The sequence below is a fragment of the Ambystoma mexicanum genome, chromosome 5q, assembly GCF_040938575.1.
Source record: "Ambystoma mexicanum isolate Mex_15411 chromosome 5q, UKY_AmexF1_1, whole genome shotgun sequence".
NCBI lineage: Eukaryota > Metazoa > Chordata > Amphibia > Caudata > Ambystomatidae > Ambystoma > Ambystoma mexicanum.
Genome location: NC_090933.1, coordinates 1,352,484,584 through 1,352,502,321, shown reverse-complemented (window position 1 = coordinate 1,352,502,321; position 17,738 = coordinate 1,352,484,584).

Sequence of the window (17,738 nt, the reverse complement as noted above, 5' to 3'; positions counted from 1 at the left end):
GGAGGAGGTGGGGCTTATATGTCGCATACACAAGAAGAGGCAGGACGAGGCGAGGGCTTGTATCTCGCATACACAGGAAGAGGCAGAAGAAGGCAGGAGTTTGTTCTCACATACACAGGAAGAGGCAGGAGGAGGCGGGGCTTGTATCTGGCATAGACAAGAAGAGGCAGGAGGAGGCGGGGGCTTGTATCTCACATACACAGGAAGAGGCAGAGGAGGTGAGGGCTTGCATCTTGCATACACAGCAAGAGGCAGGGGAGGTGGGGTTTGTATCTCATACACAGTAAGAGACAGAAGAAGGCAGGAGCTTGTACTCGCATACACAGGAAGAAGCAGGAGGAGGTGGGGCTTATATGTCGCATACAAAGGAAGAGGCAGGAGGAGGCAGGGCTTGTATCTGGCATACACAAGAAGAGGCAGGAGGAGGTGGGGCTTATATGGCGCATACACAGGAAGAGGCAGGAGGAGGCAGGGGCTTCTATCTCGCATACACAGGAAGAGGAAGAAGACGGCAGGAGCTTGTTCTCGGATACACAGGAAGAAGCAGGAGGAAGTGGGGCTTGTATGTTGCATACACAGGAAGAGGCAGGAGGAGGCGGGGCTTGTATCTCACATACATAGGAAGAGGCAGGAAGAGGCGGGGACTGTATCTCGCATACACGGGAAGAGGCAGAGGAGGTGGGGGCTTGTATCTCGCATACACAGGAAGAGGCAGAAGATGGCAGGGGCTTGTACTCGCATACACAGGAAGAAGCAGGAGGAGGTGGGGCTTATATCTTGCATACACAGGAAGAGGCGGGGGGAAGCAGGGGCTTGTATCTGGCATTCACAGGAGCAGGCAGGAGGAGGCTGGGGCTTGTATCTTGCATGCACAGGAATAGGCAGAGTAGGTGGGGGCTTGAATCTCTCATAGAGGTGGGGGCTTGTATCTCGCATACATAGGAAGAGGCCGAGGAGGTTGGGGCTTGTATCTCGCATACACAGGAAGAGGGAGGACGAGGTGGGGCTTATATCTCGCATACACAGGAAGAGGCAGAAGAAGGCAGGGGCTTGTATCTCGCATACACAGGAAGAGGCAGAAGAAGGCAGGGGCTTGTACTCGCATGCACAGGAAGAGACAGGAGGAGGTAGGGATTATATGTCGGATACACAGGAAGAGGCAAGAGGGGGCGGGGGCTTGTATCCCGCATACACAGGAAGAGGCAGGAGGAGGCGGGCTTGTATCTCGCATACACTGGAAGAGGCAGAGGAGGTGGGGGCTTGTATCTCGCATACACAGGTAGAGGCAGAAGAAGGCAGGGGCTTGTACCCGAATACACAGGAAGAAGCAGGAGGAGGTAGGGCTTGTATCTCGCATACACAGGAAGAGGCAGGAGGAGGCAGGGGCTTGTACTCGCATACACAGGAAGAAGCAGGAGGAGGTGGGGCTTATATCTTGCATACACAGGAAGAGACAGGAGGAGGCGGGGCTTGTATCTGGCATACAAAGGAGCAGGCAGGAGGAGGCGGGGGCTTGTATCTTGCATGCACAGGAAGAGGCAGAGGAGGTGGGGGCTTGTATCTCTCATAGAGGTGGGGGCTTGTATCTCGCATACATAGGAAAAGGCCGAGGAGGTGGGGGCTTGTATCTCGCATACACAGGAAGAGGCAGGAGGAGGTGGGGCTTATATCTCGCATATACAGGAGGAGGCAGAAGAAGGCAGGGGCTTGTATCTCGCATACACAGGAAGAGACAGAAGAATGCAGGGGCTTGTACTCGCATACACAGGAAGAGGCCGGAGGAGGTGTGGCTTATATGTCACATACACATGAAGAGGCAGGAGGAGGCGGGAGCTTGTATCTCGCATACACAGGAAGAGGCTGAGGAGGTTGGGGCTTGTATCTCGCATATACAGGAAGAGGCAGGAGGAGGTGGGGGCTTGTATCTCGCATACACAGGATGAGGCAAAGGAGGAGTGGGCTTGTATCTCGCATCCACAGGAAGAGGCAGGAGGAGGTAGGGCTTACATGTTGCATACACAGGAAGAGGCAGGAGGAGGCGGGGCTTGTATCTTGCATTCACAGGAAGAGGCAGGAGGAGGCGGGGCTTGTACCTCACATACATTGGAAGAGGCAGAGGAGGTGGGGGCTTGTATCTCGCAGACACAGGAAGAGGCAGAAGAAGGCAGGGGCTTGTACTCGCATACACTTGAAGAAGCAGGAGGAGGTGGGGCTTATATCTCGCATACACAGGAAGAGGCAGGAGGAGGCGGGGGCTTGTATCTCGCATATACAGGAAGAGGCAGAAGAAGGCAGGGTCTTGTACTCGCATACACAGGAAGAGGCCGGAGGAGGTGTGGCTTATATATCGCATACACAGGAAGAGGCAGGAGGAGCCGGGGGCTTGTATTTTGCATACACAGGAAGAGGCTGAGGAGGTTGGGGCTTGTATCTCGCATTCACAGGAAGAGGCAGAAGAAGGCAGGGGTTTCTACTCGCATACACAGGAAGAGGCAGGAGGAGGCGGGGGCTTGTATCTCACATACACAGGAAGAGGCAAAGGAGGTGGGGGCTTGTATCTCTCATATACAGGAAGAGGCAGGAGAAGGTGGGGTCTTGTATCTAACATACACAGGAAGAGGCAGAAGAAGGCAGGAGCTTGTACTCGCATACACAGGAAGAGGCAGGAGGAGGTGGGGCTTATATGTCACATACACAAGAAGAGGCAGGACGAGACGTGGGCTTGTATCTGGCATAGACAAGAAGAGGCAGGAGGAGGCGGTGGTTGTCTCTCACATACACAGGAAGAGGCAGAGGAGGTGGGGGCTTGCATCTTGCATACATAGGAAGAGGCATCAGGAGGCGGGGGCTTGTAACTCGCATACACAGTAAGAGGCAGAGGAGGTGGGGGCTTGTATCTCGCATACATAGGAAGAGGCAGGAGGAAGTGGGGCTTATATCTCGCATATACAGGAAAAGGCAGAAGAAGGCAGGGGTTTGGATCTCGCATACACAGGAAGAGGCAGAAGAAGGCAGGGGCATCTACTCGCATACATAGGAAGAGGCAGGAGGAGGTGTGGCTTATATGTTCCATACACAGGAAGAGGCAGGAGGAGGCGGGGGCTTGTATCTCGCATACACAGGATGAGGCAAAGGAGGTGGGGGCTTGTATCTCGCATATACAGGAAAAGGCAGGAGGAGGTGGGGGCTTCTATCTAATATACACAGGAAGAGGCAGAATAAGGCAGGAGCTTGTACTCGCATACACAGGAAGAGGCAGGAGGAGGTGGGGCTTATATGTCGCATACACAAGAAGAGGCAGGACGAGGCGAGGGATTGTATCTCGCATACACAGGAAGAGGCAGAAGAAGGCAGGAGCTTGTTCTCACATACACAGGAAGAGGCAGGAGGAGGCGGGGCTTGTATCTGGCATAGACAAGAAGAGGCAGGAGGAGGCGGGGGCTTGTATCTCACATACACAGGAAGAGGCAGAGGAGGTGGGGGCTTGCATCTTGCATACACAGCAAGAGGCAGGGGAGGTGGGGTTTGTATCTCATACACAGTAAGAGACAGAAGAAGGCAGGAGCTTGTACTCGCATACACAGGAAGAAGCAGGAGGAGGTGGGGCTTATATGTCGCATACAAAGGAAGAGGCAGGAGGAGGCAGGGCTTGTATCTGGCATACACAAGAAGAGGCAGGAGGAGGTGGGGCTTATATGGCGCATACACAGGAAGAGGCAGGAGGAGGCAGGGGCTTCTATCTCGCATACACAGGAAGAGGCAGAAGACGGCAGGAGCTTGTTCTCGGATACACAGGAAGAAGCAGGAGGAAGTGGGGCTTGTATGTTGCATACACAGGAAGAGGCAGGAGGAGGCGGGGCTTGTATCTCACATACATAGGAAGAGGCAGGAAGAGGCGGGGACTGTATCTCGCATACACGGGAAGAGGCAGAGGAGGTGGGGGCTTGTATCTCGCATACACAGGAAGAGGCAGAAGATGGCAGGGGCTTGTACTCGCATACACAGGAAGAAGCAGGAGGAGGTGGGGCTTATATCTTGCATACACAGGAAGAGGCGGGGGGAAGCAGGGGCTTGTATCTGGCATTCACAGGAGCAGGCAGGAGGAGGCTGGGGCTTGTATCTTGCATGCACAGGAATAGGCAGAGTAGGTGGGGGCTTGAATCTCTCATAGAGGTGGGGGCTTGTATCTCGCATACATAGGAAGAGGCCGAGGAGGTTGGGGCTTGTATCTCGCATACACAGGAAGAGGGAGGAGGAGGTGGGGCTTATATCTCACATACACAGGAAGAGGCAGAAGAAGGCAGGGGCTTGTATCTCGCATACACAGGAAGAGGCAGAAGAAGGCAGGGGCTTGTACTCGCATGCACAGGAAGAGGCAGGAGGAGGTAGGGATTATATGTCGGATACACAGGAAGAGGCAAGAGGGGGCGGGGGCTTGTATCCCGCATACACAGGAAGAGGCAGGAGGAGGCGGGCTTGTATCTCGCATACACTGGAAGAGGCAGAGGAGGTGGGGGCTTGTATCTCGCATACACAGGTAGAGGCAGAAGAAGGCAGGGGCTTGTACCCGAATACACAGGAAGAAGCAGGAGGAGGTAGGGCTTGTATCTCGCATACACAGGAAGAGGCAGGAGGAGGCAGGGGCTTGTACTCGCATACACAGGAAGAAGCAGGAGGAGGTGGGGCTTATATCTTGCATACACAGGAAGAGACAGGAGGAGGCGGGGCTTGTATCTGGCATACAAAGGAGCAGGCAGGAGGAGGCGGGGGCTTGTATCTTGCATGCACAGGAAGAGGCAGAGGAGGTGGGGGCTTGTATCTCTCATAGAGGTGGGGGCTTGTATCTCGCATACATAGGAAAAGGCCGAGGAGGTGGGGGCTTGTATCTCGCATACACAGGAAGAGGCAGGAGGAGGTGGGGCTTATATCTCGCATATACAGGAGGAGGCAGAAGAAGGCAGGGGCTTGTATCTCGCATACACAGGAAGAGACAGAAGAATGCAGGGGCTTGTACTCGCATACACAGGAAGAGGCCGGAGGAGGTGTGGCTTATATGTCACATACACATGAAGAGGCAGGAGGAGGCGGGAGCTTGTATCTCGCATTCACAGGAAGAGGCAGAAGAAGGCAGGGGTTTCTACTCGCATACACGGGAAGAGGCAGGAGGAGGCGGGGGCTTGTATCTCACATACACAGGAAGAGGCAAAGGAGGTGGGGGCTTGTATCTCTCATATACAGGAAGAGGCAGGAGAAGGTGGGGTCTTGTATCTAACATACACAGGAAGAGGCAGAAGAAGGCAGGAGCTTGTACTCGCATACACAGGAAGAGGCAGGAGGAGGTGGGGCTTATATGTCACATACACAAGAAGAGGCAGGACGAGACGTGGGCTTGTATCTCGCATACACAGGAAGAGGCAAAGGAGGTGGGGGCTTGTATCTCTCATATACAGGAAGAGGCAGGAGAAGGTGGGGTCTTGTATCTAACATACACAGGAAGAGGCAGGAGGAGGTGGGGGCTTGTATCTTACATACACAGGAAGAGGCAGAAGAAGGCAGGAGCTTGTACTCGCATACACAGGAAGAGGCAGGAGGAGGTGGGGCTTATATGTCACATACACAAGAAGAGGCAGGACGAGACGTGGGCTTGTATCTGGCATAGACAAGAAGAGGCAGGAGGAGGCGGGGGTTGTATCTCACATACACAGGAAGAGGCAGAGGAGGTGGGGGCTTGCATCTTGCATACATAGGAAGAGGCATCAGGAGGCGGGGGCTTGTAACTCGCATACACAGTAAGAGGCAGAGGAGGTGGGGGCTTGTATCTCGCATACATAGGAAGAGGCAGGAGGAAGTGGGGCTTATATCTCGCATATACAGGAAAAGGCAGAAGAAGGCAGGGGTTTGGATCTCGCATACACAGGAAGAGGCAGAAGAAGGCAGGGGCATCTACTCGCATACATAGGAAGAGGCAGGAGGAGGTGTGGCTTATATGTTCCATACACAGGAAGAGGCAGGAGGAGGCGGGGGCTTGTATCTCGCATACACAGGATGAGGCAAAGGAGGTGGGGGCTTGTATCTCGCATATACAGGAAAAGGCAGGAGGAGGTGGGGGCTTCTATCTAACATACACAGGAAGAGGCAGAATAAGGCAGGAGCTTGTACTCGCATACACAGGAAGAGGCAGGAGGAGGTGGGGCTTATATGTCGCATACACAAGAAGAGGCAGGACGAGGCGAGGACTTGTATCTCGCATACACAGTAAGAGGCAGAAGAAGGCAGGAGTTTGTTCTCACATACACAGGAAGAGGCAGGAGGAGGCGGGGCTTGTATCTGGCATAGACAAGAAGAGGCAGGAGGAGGCGGGGGCTTGTATCTCACATACACAGGAAGAGGCAGAGGAGGTGGGGGCTTGCATCTTGCATACACAGCAAGAGGCAGGGGAGGTGGGGTTTGTATCTCATACACAGTAAGAGACAGAAGAAGGCAGGAGCTTGTACTCGCATACACAGGAAGAAGCAGGAGGAGGTGGGGCTTATATGTCGCATACAAAGGAAGAGGCAGGAGGAGGCAGGGCTTGTATCTGGCATACACAAGAAGAGGCAGGAGGAGGTGGGGCTTATATGGCGCATACACAGGAAGAGGCAGGAGGAGGCAGGGGCTTCTATCTCGCCTACACAGGAAGAGGAAGAAGACGGCAGGAGCTTGTTCTCGGATACACAGGAAGAAGCAGGAGGAAGTGGGGCTTGTATGTTGCATACACAGGAAGAGGCAGGAGGAGGCGGGGCTTGTATCTCACATACATAGGAAGAGGCAGGAAGAGGCGGGGACTGTATCTCGCATACACGGGAAGAGGCAGAGGAGGTGGGGGCTTGTATCTCGCATACACAGGAAGAGGCAGAAGATGGCAGGGGCTTGTACTCGCATACACAGGAAGAAGCAGGAGGAGGTGGGGCTTATATCTTGCATACACAGGAAGAGGCAGGGGGAAGCAGGGGCTTGTATCTGGCATTCACAGGAGCAGGCAGGAGGAGGCTGGGGCTTGTATCTTGCATGCACAGGAATAGGCAGAGTAGGTGGGGGCTTGAATCTCTCATAGAGGTGGGGGCTTGTATCTCGCATACATAGGAAGAGGCCGAGGAGGTTGGGGCTTGTATCTCGCATACACAGGAAGAGGGAGGAGGAGGTGGGGCTTATATCTCGCATACACAGGAAGAGGCAGAAGAAGGCAGGGGCTTGTATCTCGCATACACAGGAAGAGGCAGAAGAAGGCAGGGGCTTGTACTCGCATGCACAGGAAGAAGCAGGAGGAGGTAGGGATTATATGTCGGATACACAGGAAGAGGCAAGAGGGGGCGGGGGCTTGTATCCCGCATACACAGGAAGAGGCAGGAGGAGGCGGGCTTGTATCTCGCATACACTGGAAGAGGCAGAGGAGGTGGGGGCTTGTATCTCGCATACACAGGTAGAGGCAGAAGAAGGCAGGGGCTTGTACCCGAATACACAGGAAGAAGCAGGAGGAGGTAGGGCTTGTATCTCGCATACACAGGAAGAGGCAGGAGGAGGCAGGGGCTTGTACTCGCATACACAGGAAGAAGCTGGAGGAGGTGGGGCTTATATCTTGCATACACAGGAAGAGACAGGAGGAGGCGGGGCTTGTATCTGGCATACAAAGGAGCAGGCAGGAGGAGGCGGGGGCTTGTATCTTGCATGCACAGGAAGAGGCAGAGGAGGTGGGGGCTTGTATCTCTCATAGAGGTGGGGGCTTGTAACTCGCATACATAGGAAAAGGCAGAGGAGGTGGGGGCTTGTATCTCGCATACACAGGAAGAGGCAGGAGGAGGTGGGGCTTATATCTCGCATATACAGGAGGAGGCAGAAGAAGGCAGGGGCTTGTATCTCGCATACACAGGAAGAGACAGAAGAATGCAGGGGCTTGTACTCGCATACACAGGAAGAGGCCGGAGGATGTGTGGCTTATATGTCACATACACATGAAGAGGCAGGAGGAGGCGGGAGCTTGTATCTCGCATACACAGGAAGAGGCTGAGGAGGTTGGGGCTTGTATCTCGCATATACAGGAAGAGGCAGGAGGAGGTGGGGGCTTGTATCTCGCATACACAGGATGAGGCAAAGGAGGTGTGGGCTTGTATCTCGCATCCACAGGAAGAGGCAGGAGGGGGTAGGGCTTATATGTTGCATACACAGGAAGAGGCAGGAGGAGGCGGGGCTTGTATCTTGCATTCACAGGAAGAGGCAGGAGGAGGCGGGGCTTGTACCTCACATACATTGGAAGAGGCAGAGGAGGTGGGGGCTTGTATCTCGCAGACACAGGAAGAGGCAGAAGAAGGCAGGGGCTTGTACTCGCATACACAGGAAGAAGCAGGAGGAGGTGGGGCTTATATCTCGCATACACAGGAAGAGGCAGGAGGAGGCGGGGGCTTGTATCTGGCATACATAGGAGCAGGCAGGAGGAGGCGGCGGGCTGTATCTTGCATGCAAAGGAAGAGGCAGAGGAGGTGGGGGCTTGTAACTCTCATAGAGGTGGGTGCTTGTATCTCGCATACATAGGAAGAGGCCGAGGAGGTGGGGGCTTGTATCTCGCATACACAGGAAGAGGCAAGAGGATGTGGGGCTTATATCTCGCATATATAGGAAGAGGCAGAAGAAGGCAGGGGCTTGTATCTCGCATACATAGGAAGAGGCAGAAGAAGGCATGGGCTTGTATCTCGCATACACAGGAAGAGGCTGAGGAGGTCGGGGCTTGTATCTCGCATATAAAGGAAGAGGCAGGAGGAGGTGGGGGCTTGTATTTAACATACACAGGAAGAGGCAGAAGAAGGCAGGAGGTTGTACTTGAATACACAGGAAGAGGCAGGAGGAGGTGGGGGCTTATATGTCGCATACACAGGAAGAGGCAAGAGGAGGTGGGGGATTGTATCTCGTATACACAGGGAGAGGTATAAGAAGGCGGGAGCTTGTACTCTCATACACAGGAAGAGGCAGAGGAGGTGGGGGCTTGCATCTCGCATACACAGCAAGAGGCAGAGGAGGTGGGGGCTTGTATGTCGCATACACAGGAAGAGGCAGAAGAAGGCAGGAACTTGTACTCGCATACACAGGAAGAAGCAAGAGGAGGTGGGGCTTATATCTCGCACACACAGGAAGAGGCAGGAGGAGGCGGGGGCTTGTATCTGGCATACACAGGAGCAGGCAGGAGGAGGCGGGGGCTTGTATCTTGCATGCACTAGAAGAGGCAGAAGAAGGCAGGGGCTTGTACTCGCATACACAGGAAGAGGCCGGAGGAGGTGTTGCTTATATGTCACATGCACAGGAAGAGGCAGGAGGAGGTGGGGGCTTGTATCTCGCATACACAAGAAGAGGCTGAGGAGGTTGGGACTTGTATCCCGCATATACTGGAAGAGGCAGGAGGAGGTGGGGGCTTGTATCTAACATACACAGGAAGAGGCAGAAGAAGGCAGGAGGTTGTACTTGCATACACAGGAAGAAGCAGGAGGAGGTAGGGCTTATATGTCGCATACACAGGAAGAGGCAGGAGGAGGCAGGGCTTGTATCTTGCATACACAGGAAGAGGCAGGAGGAGGCAGGGCTTGTATCTTGCATACACAGGAAGAGGCAGGAGGAGGCAGGGGCTTGTACTCGCAAACACAGGAAGAGGCCGGAGGATGTGTGGCTTATATGTCGCATACACAGGAAGAGGCAGGTGGAGGCGGGGGCTTCTATCTCGCATACACAGGAAGAGGCTGAGGAGGTCGTGGCTTGTATCTCGCATATATAGGAAGAGGCAGGAGGAGGCGGGGGCTTGTATCTCACATACACAGGAAGAGGCAGAGGAGGTGGGGGCTTGCATCTTGCATACACAGCAAGAGGCAGGGGAGGTGGGGTTTGTATCTCATACACAGTAAGAGACAGAAGAAGGCAGGAGCTTGTACTCGCATACACAGGAAGAAGCAGGAGGAGGTGGGGCTTATATGTCGCATACAAAGGAAGAGGCAGGAGGAGGCAGGGCTTGTATCTGGCATACACATGAAGAGGCAGGAGGAGGTGGGGCTTATATGGCGCATACACAGGAAGAGGCAGGAGGAGGCAGGGGCTTCTATCTCGCATACACAGGAAGAGGCAGAAGACGGCAGGAGCTTGTTCTCGGATACACAGGAAGAAGCAGGAGGAAGTGGGGCTTGTATGTTGCATACACAGGAAGAGGCAGGAGGAGGCGGGGCTTGTATCTCACATACATAGGAAGAGGCAGGAAGAGGCGGGGACTGTATCTCGCATACACGGGAAGAGGCAGAGGAGGTGGGGGCTTGTATCTCGCATACACAGGAAGAGGCAGAAGATGGCAGGGGCTTGTACTCGCATACACAGGAAGAAGCAGGAGGAGGTGGGGCTTATATCTTGCATACACAGGAAGAGGCGGGGGAAGCAGGGGCTTGTATCTGGCATTCACAGGAGCACGCAGGAGGAGGCTGGGGCTTGTATCTTGCATGCACAGGAATAGGCAGAGTAGGTGGGGGCTTGAATCTCTCATAGAGTTGGGGGCTTGTATCTCGCATACATAGGAAGAGGTTGAGGAGGTTGGGGCTTGTATCTCGCATACACAGGAAGAGGCAGGAGGAGGTGGGGCTTATATCTCGCATACACAGGAAGAGGCAGAAGAAGGCAGGGGCTTGTATCTCGCATACACAGGAAGAGGCAGAAGAAGGCAGGGGCTTGTACTCGCATGCACAGGAAGCGGCAGGAGGAGGTAGGGATTATATGTCGGATACACAGGAAGAGGCAAGAGGAGGCGGGGGCTTGTATCTCGCATACACAGGAAGAGGCTGAGGAGGTTGGGGCTTGTATCTCGCATATACAGGAAGAGGCAGGAGGAGGTAGGGCTTATATGTCGGATACACAGGAAGAGCAAGAGGAGGCAGGAGCTTGTACCCGCATACACAGGAAGAGGCAGGAGGAGGCGGGGCTTGTATCCCACATACACAGGAAGAGGCAGGAGGAGGCGGGCTTGTATCTCGCATACACTGGAAGAGGCAGAGGAGGTGGGGGCTTGTATCTCGCATACACAGGTAGAGGCAGAAGAAGGCAGGGGCTTGTACTCGCATACACAGGAAGAAGCAGGAGGAGGTGGGGCTTATATCTCGCATACACTGGAAGAGGCAGAGGAGGTGGGGGCTTGTATCTCGCATACACAGGTAGAGGCAGAAGAAGGCAGGGGCTTGTACTCGCATACACCGGAAGAAGCAGGAGGAGGTAGGGCTTGTATCTCGCATACACAGGAAGAGGCAGGAGGAGGCAGGGGCTTGTACTCGCATACACATGAAGAAGCAGGAGGAGGTGGGGCTTATATCTTGCATACACAGGAAGAGACAGGAGGAGGCGGCGGCTTGTATCTGGCATACAAAGGAGCAGGCAGGAGGAGGCGGGGGCTTGTATCTTGCATGCACAGGAAGAGGCAGAGGAGGTGGGGGCTTGTATCTCTCATAGAGGTGGGGGCGTGTATATCGCATACAGAGGAAAAGGCCGAGGAGGTGGGGGCTTGTATCTCGCATACACAGGAAGAGGCAGGAGGATGTGGGGCTTATATCTCGCATATACAGGCAGAGGCAGAAGAAGGCAGGGGCTTGTATCTCGCATACACAGGAAGAGACAGAAGAAGGCAGGGGCTTGTATCTCGCATATACAGGCAGAGGCAGAAGAAGGCAGGGTCTTGTACTCTCATACACAGGAAGAGGCCGGAGGAGGTGTGGCTTATATGTCACATACACATGAAGAGGCAGGAGGAGGCGGGGGCTTGTATCTCGCATACACAGTAAGAGGCTGAGGAGGTTGGGGCTTGTATCTCGCATATACAGGAAGAGGCAGGAGGAGGTGGGGGCTTGTATCTTACATACACAGGAAGAGGCAGAAGAAGGCAGGATGTTGTACTCGCATACACAGGAAGAGGCAGAAGGAGGTAGGGCTTGTATCTCGCATACACAGGAAGAGGCAGAAGAAGGCAGGAACTTGTACTCGCATACACAGGAAGAAGCAGGAGGAGGTGGGGCTTATATGTTGCATACACTGGAAGAGGCAGGAGGAGACGGGGCTTGTATCTCGCATACACAGGAAGAGGCAGGAGGAGGCGGGGCTTGTATCTCGCATACACGGTAAGAGGCAGAGGAGGTGGGGGCTTGTATCTCGCATACACAGGAAGAGGCAGAAGAAGGCAGGGGCTTGTACTCGCATACACAGGAAGAAGCAGGAGGAGGTGGGGCTTATATCTTGCATTCACAGGAAGAGGCAGGAGGAGGTGGGGGCTAGTATCTGACATACACAGGAGCAAGCAGGAGGTGGCGGGAGCTTGTATCTTGCATGCACAGGAAGAGGCAGAGGAGGTGGGGGATTGTATCTCTCATAGAGGTGGGGGCTTGTATCTCGCATACATAGGAAGAGGCCGAGGAGTTGGGGGCTTGTATCTCGCATACACAGGAGGAGGCAGGAGGAGGTGGAGCTTATATCTCGCATATACAGGAAGATGCAGAAGAAGGCAGGGGCTTGTATCTCGCATATACAGGAAGAGGCAGAAGAAGGCAGGGTCTTGTACTCGCATACACAGGAAGAGGCCGGAGGAGGTGTGGCTTATATATCGCATACACAGGAAGAGGCAGGAGGAGGCGGGGGCTTGTATTTTGCATACACAGGAAGAGGCTGAGGAGGTTGGGGCTTGTATCTCGCATTCACAGGAAGAGTCAGAAGAAGGCAGGTGTTTCTACTCGCATACACAGGAAGAGGCAGGAGGAGGCGGGGCTTGTATCTCGCATACACAGGAAGAGGCAAAGGAGGTGGGGGCTTGTATCTCTCATATACAGGAAGAGGCAGGAGAAGGTGGGGTCTTGTATCTAACATACACAGGAAGAGGCAGACGAAGGCAGGAGCTTGTACTCGCATACACAGGAAGAGGCAGGAGGAGGTGGGGCTTATATGTCACATACACAGGAAGAAGCAGGAGGAGGTGGGGCTTATATCTTGCATACACAGGAAGAGGCGGGGGGAAGCAGGGGCTTGTATCTGGCATTCACAGGAGCACGCAGGAGGAGGCTGGGGCTTGTATCTTGCATGCACAGGAATAGGCAGAGTAGGTGGGGGCTTGAATCTCTCATAGAGTTGGGGGCTTGTATCTCGCATACATAGGAAGAGGTTGAGGAGGTTGGGGCTTGTATCTCGCATACACAGGAAGAGGCAGGAGGAGGTGGGGCTTATATCTCGCATACACAGGAAGAGGCAGAAGAAGGCAGGGGCTTGTATCTCGCATACACAGGAAGAGGCAGAAGAAGGCAGGGGCTTGTACTCGCATGCACAGGAAGCGGCAGGAGGAGGTAGGGATTATATGTCGGATACACAGGAAGAGGCAAGAGGAGGCGGGGGCTTGTATCTCGCATACACAGGAAGAGGCTGAGGAGGTTGGGGCTTGTATCTCGCATATACAGGAAGAGGCAGGAGGAGGTAGGGCTTATATGTCGGATACACAGGAAGAGGCAAGAGGAGGCAGGAGCTTGTACCCGCATACACAGGAAGAGGCAGGAGGAGGCGGGGCTTGTATCCCACATACACAGGAAGAGGCAGGAGGAGGCGGGCTTGTATCTCGCATACACTGGAAGAGGCAGAGGAGGTGGGGGCTTGTATCACGCATACACAGGTAGAGGCAGAAGAAGGCAGGGGCTTGTACTCGCATACACAGGAAGAAGCAGGAGTAGGTGGGGCTTATATCTCGCATACACTGGAAGAGGCAGAGGAGGTGGGGGCTTGTATCTCGCATACACAGGTAGAGGCAGAAGAAGGCAGGGGCTTGTACTCGCATACACCGGAAGAAGCAGGAGGAGGTAGGGCTTGTATCTCGCATACACAGGAAGAGGCAGGAGGAGGCAGGGGCTTGTACTCGCATACACATGAAGAAGCAGGAGGAGGTGGGGCTTATATCTTGCATACACAGGAAGAGACAGGAGGAGGCGGCGGCTTGTATCTGGCATACAAAGGAGCAGGCAGGAGGAGGCGGGGGCTTGTATCTTGCATGCACAGGAAGAGGCAGAGGAGGTGGGGGCTTGTATCTCTCATAGAGGTGGGGGCGTGTATCTCGCATACAGAGGAAAAGGCCGAGGAGGTGGGGGCTTGTATCTCGCATACACAGGAAGAGGCAGGAGGATGTGGGGCTTATATCTCGCATATACAGGCAGAGGCAGAAGAAGGCAGGGGCTTGTATCCCGCATACACAGGAAGAGACAGAAGAATGCAGGGGCTTGTACTCGCATACACAGGAAGAGGCCGGAGGAGGTGTGGCTTATATGTCACATACACATGAAGAGGCAGGAGGAGGCGGGGGCTTGTATCTCGCATACACAGTAAGAGGCTGAGGAGGTTGGGGCTTGTATCTCGCATATACAGGAAGAGGCAGGAGGAGGTGGGGGCTTGTATCTTACATACACAGGAAGAGGCAGAAGAAGGCAGGATGTTGTACTCGCATACACAGGAAGAGGCAGAAGGAGGTAGGGCTTGTATCTCGCATACACAGGAAGAGGCAGAAGATGCAGGAGCTTGTACTCGCATACACAGGAAGAAGCAGGAGGAGGTGGGGCTTATATGTTGCATACACTGGAAGAGGCAGGAGGAGACGTGGGCTTGTATCTCGCATACACAGGAAGAGGCAGGAGGAGGCGGGGCTTGTATCTCGCATACACGGTAAGAGGCAGAGGAGGTGGGGGCTTGTATCTCGCATACACAGGAAGAGGCAGAAGAAGGCAGGGGCTTGTACTCGCATACACAGGAAGAAGCAGGAGGAGGTGGGGCTTATATCTTGCATTCACAGGAAGAGGCAGGAGGAGGTGGGGGCTTGTATCTGACATACACAGGAGCAAGCAGGAGGTGGCGGGAGCTTGTATCTTGCATGCACAGGAAGAGGCAGAGGAGGTGGGGGATTGTATCTCTCATAGAGGTGGGGGCTTGTATCTCGCATACATAGGAAGAGGCCGAGGAGTTGGGGGCTTGTATCTCGCATACACAGGAGGAGGCAGGAGGAGGTGGAGCTTATATCTCGCATATACAGGAAGATGCAGAAGAAGGCAGGGGCTTGTATCTCGCATATACAGGAAGAGGCAGAAGAAGGCAGGGTCTTGTACTCGCATACACAGGAAGAGGCCGGAGGAGGTGTGGCTTATATATCGCATACACAGGAAGAGGCAGGAGGAGGCGGGGGCTTGTATTTTGCATACACAGGAAGAGGCTGAGGAGGTTGGGGCTTGTATCTCGCATTCACAGGAAGAGTCAGAAGAAGGCGGGGGTTTCTACTCGCATACACAAGAAGAGGCAGGAGGAGGCGGGGCTTGTATCTCGCATACACAGGAAGAGGCAAAGGAGGTGGGGGCTTGTATCTCTCATATACAGGAAGAGGCAGGAGAAGGTGGGGTCTTGTATCTAACATACACAGGAAGAGGCAGGAGGAGGTGGGGGCTTGTATCTTACATACACAGGAAGAGGCAGAAGAAGGCAGGAGCTTGTACTCGCATACACAGGAAGAGGCAGGAGGAGGTGGGGCTTATATGTCACATACACAAGAAGAGGCAGGACGAGACGTGGGCTTGTATCTGGCATAGACAAGAAGAGGCAGGAGGAGGCGGGGGTTGTATCTCACATACACAGGAAGAGGCAGAGGAGGTGGGGGCTTGCATCTTGCATACATAGGAAGAGGCATCAGGAGGCGGGGGCTTGTAACTCGCATACACAGTAAAAGGCAGAGGAGGTGGGGGCTTGTATCTCGCATACATAGGAAGAGGCAGGAGGAAGTGGGGCTTATATCTCGCATATACAGGAAAAGGCAGAAGAAGGCAGGGGTTTGGATCTCGCATACACAGGAAGAGGCAGAAGAAGGCAGGGGCATCTACTCGCATACATAGGAAGAGGCAGGAGGAGGTGTGGCTTATATGTTCCATACACAGGAAGAGGCAGGAGGAGGCGGGGGCTTGTATCTCGCATACACAGGATGAGGCAAAGGAGGTGGGGGCTTGTATCTCGCATATACAGGAAAAGGCAGGAGGAGGTGGGGGCTTCTATCTAACATACACAGGAAGAGGCAGAAGAAGGCAGGAGCTTGTACTCGCATACACAGGAAGAGGCAGGAGGAGGTGGGGCTTATATGTCGCATACACAAGAAGAGGCAGGACGAGGCGGGGGCTTGTATCTCGCATACACAGGAAGAGGCAGAAGAAGACAGGAGTTTGATCTCACATACACAGGAAGATGCAGGAGGAGGCGGGGCTTGTATCTGGAATAGACAAGAAGAGGCAGGAGGAGGCGGGGGCTTGTATCTCACATACACAGGAAGAGGCAGAGGAGGTGGGGGCTTGCATCTTGCATACACAGCAAGAGGCAGGGGAGGTGGGGTTTGTATCTCATACACAGTAAGAGACAGAAGAAGGCAGGAGCTTGTACTCGCATACACAGGAAGAAGCAGGAGGAGGTTGGGCTTATATGTCGCATACAAAGGAAGAGGCAGGAGGAGGCAGGGCTTGTATCTGGCATACACAAGAAGAGGCAGGAGGAGGTGGGGCTTATATGGCGCATACACAGGAAGAGGCAGGAGGAGGCAGGGGCTTCTATCTCGCATACACAGGAAGAGGCAGAAGACGGCAGGAGCTTGTTCTCGGATACACAGGAAGAAGCAGGAGGAAGTAGGGCTTGTATGTTGCATACACAGGAAGAGGCAGGAGGAGGCGGGGCTTGTATCTCACATACATAGGAAGAGGCAGGAAGAGGCGGGGACTGTATCTCGCATACACGGGAAGAGGCAGAGGAGGTGGGGGCTTGTATCTCGCATACACAGGAAGAGGCAGACGATGGCAGGGGCTTGTACTTGCATACACAGGAAGAAGCAGGAGGAGGTGGGGCTTATATCTTGCATACACAGGAAGAGGCGGGGGGAAGCAGGGGCTTGTATCTGGCATTAACAGGAGCAGGCAGGAGGAGGCTGGGGCTTGTATCTTGCATGCACAGGAATAGGCAGAGTAGGTGGGGGCTTGAATCTCTCAGAGAGGTGGGGGCTTGTATCTCGCATACATAGGAAGAGGCCGAGGAGGTTGGGGCTTGTATCTCGCATACACAGGAAGAGGCAGGAGGAGGTGGGGCTTATATCTCGCATACACAGGAAGAGGCAGAAGAAGGCAGGGGCTTGTATCTCGCATACACAGGAAGAGGCAGAAGAAGGCAGGGGCTTGTACTCGCATGCACAGGAAGAGGCAGGAGGAGGTAGGGATTATATGTCGGATACACAGGAAGAGGCAAGAGGAGGCGGGGGCTTGTATCCCGCATACACAGGAAGAGGCAGGAGGAGGCATGCTTGTATCTCGCATACACTGGAAGAGGCAGAGGAGGTGGGGGCTTGTATCTCGCATACACAGGTAGAGGCAGAAGAAGGCAGGGGCTTGTACTCGAATACACAGGAAGAAGCAGGAGGAGGTAGGGCTTGTATCTCGCATACACAGGAAGAGGCAGGAGGAGGCAGGGGCTTGTACTCGCATACACAGGAAGAAGCATTCGGAGGTGGGGCTTATATCTTGCATACACAGGAAGAGACAGGAGGAGGCGGGGCTTGTATCTGGCATACAAAGGAGCAGGCAGGAGGAGGCGGGGGCTTGTATCTTGCATGCACAGGAAGAGGCAGGAGGAGGTGGGGCTTATATCTCGCATATACAGGAGGAGGC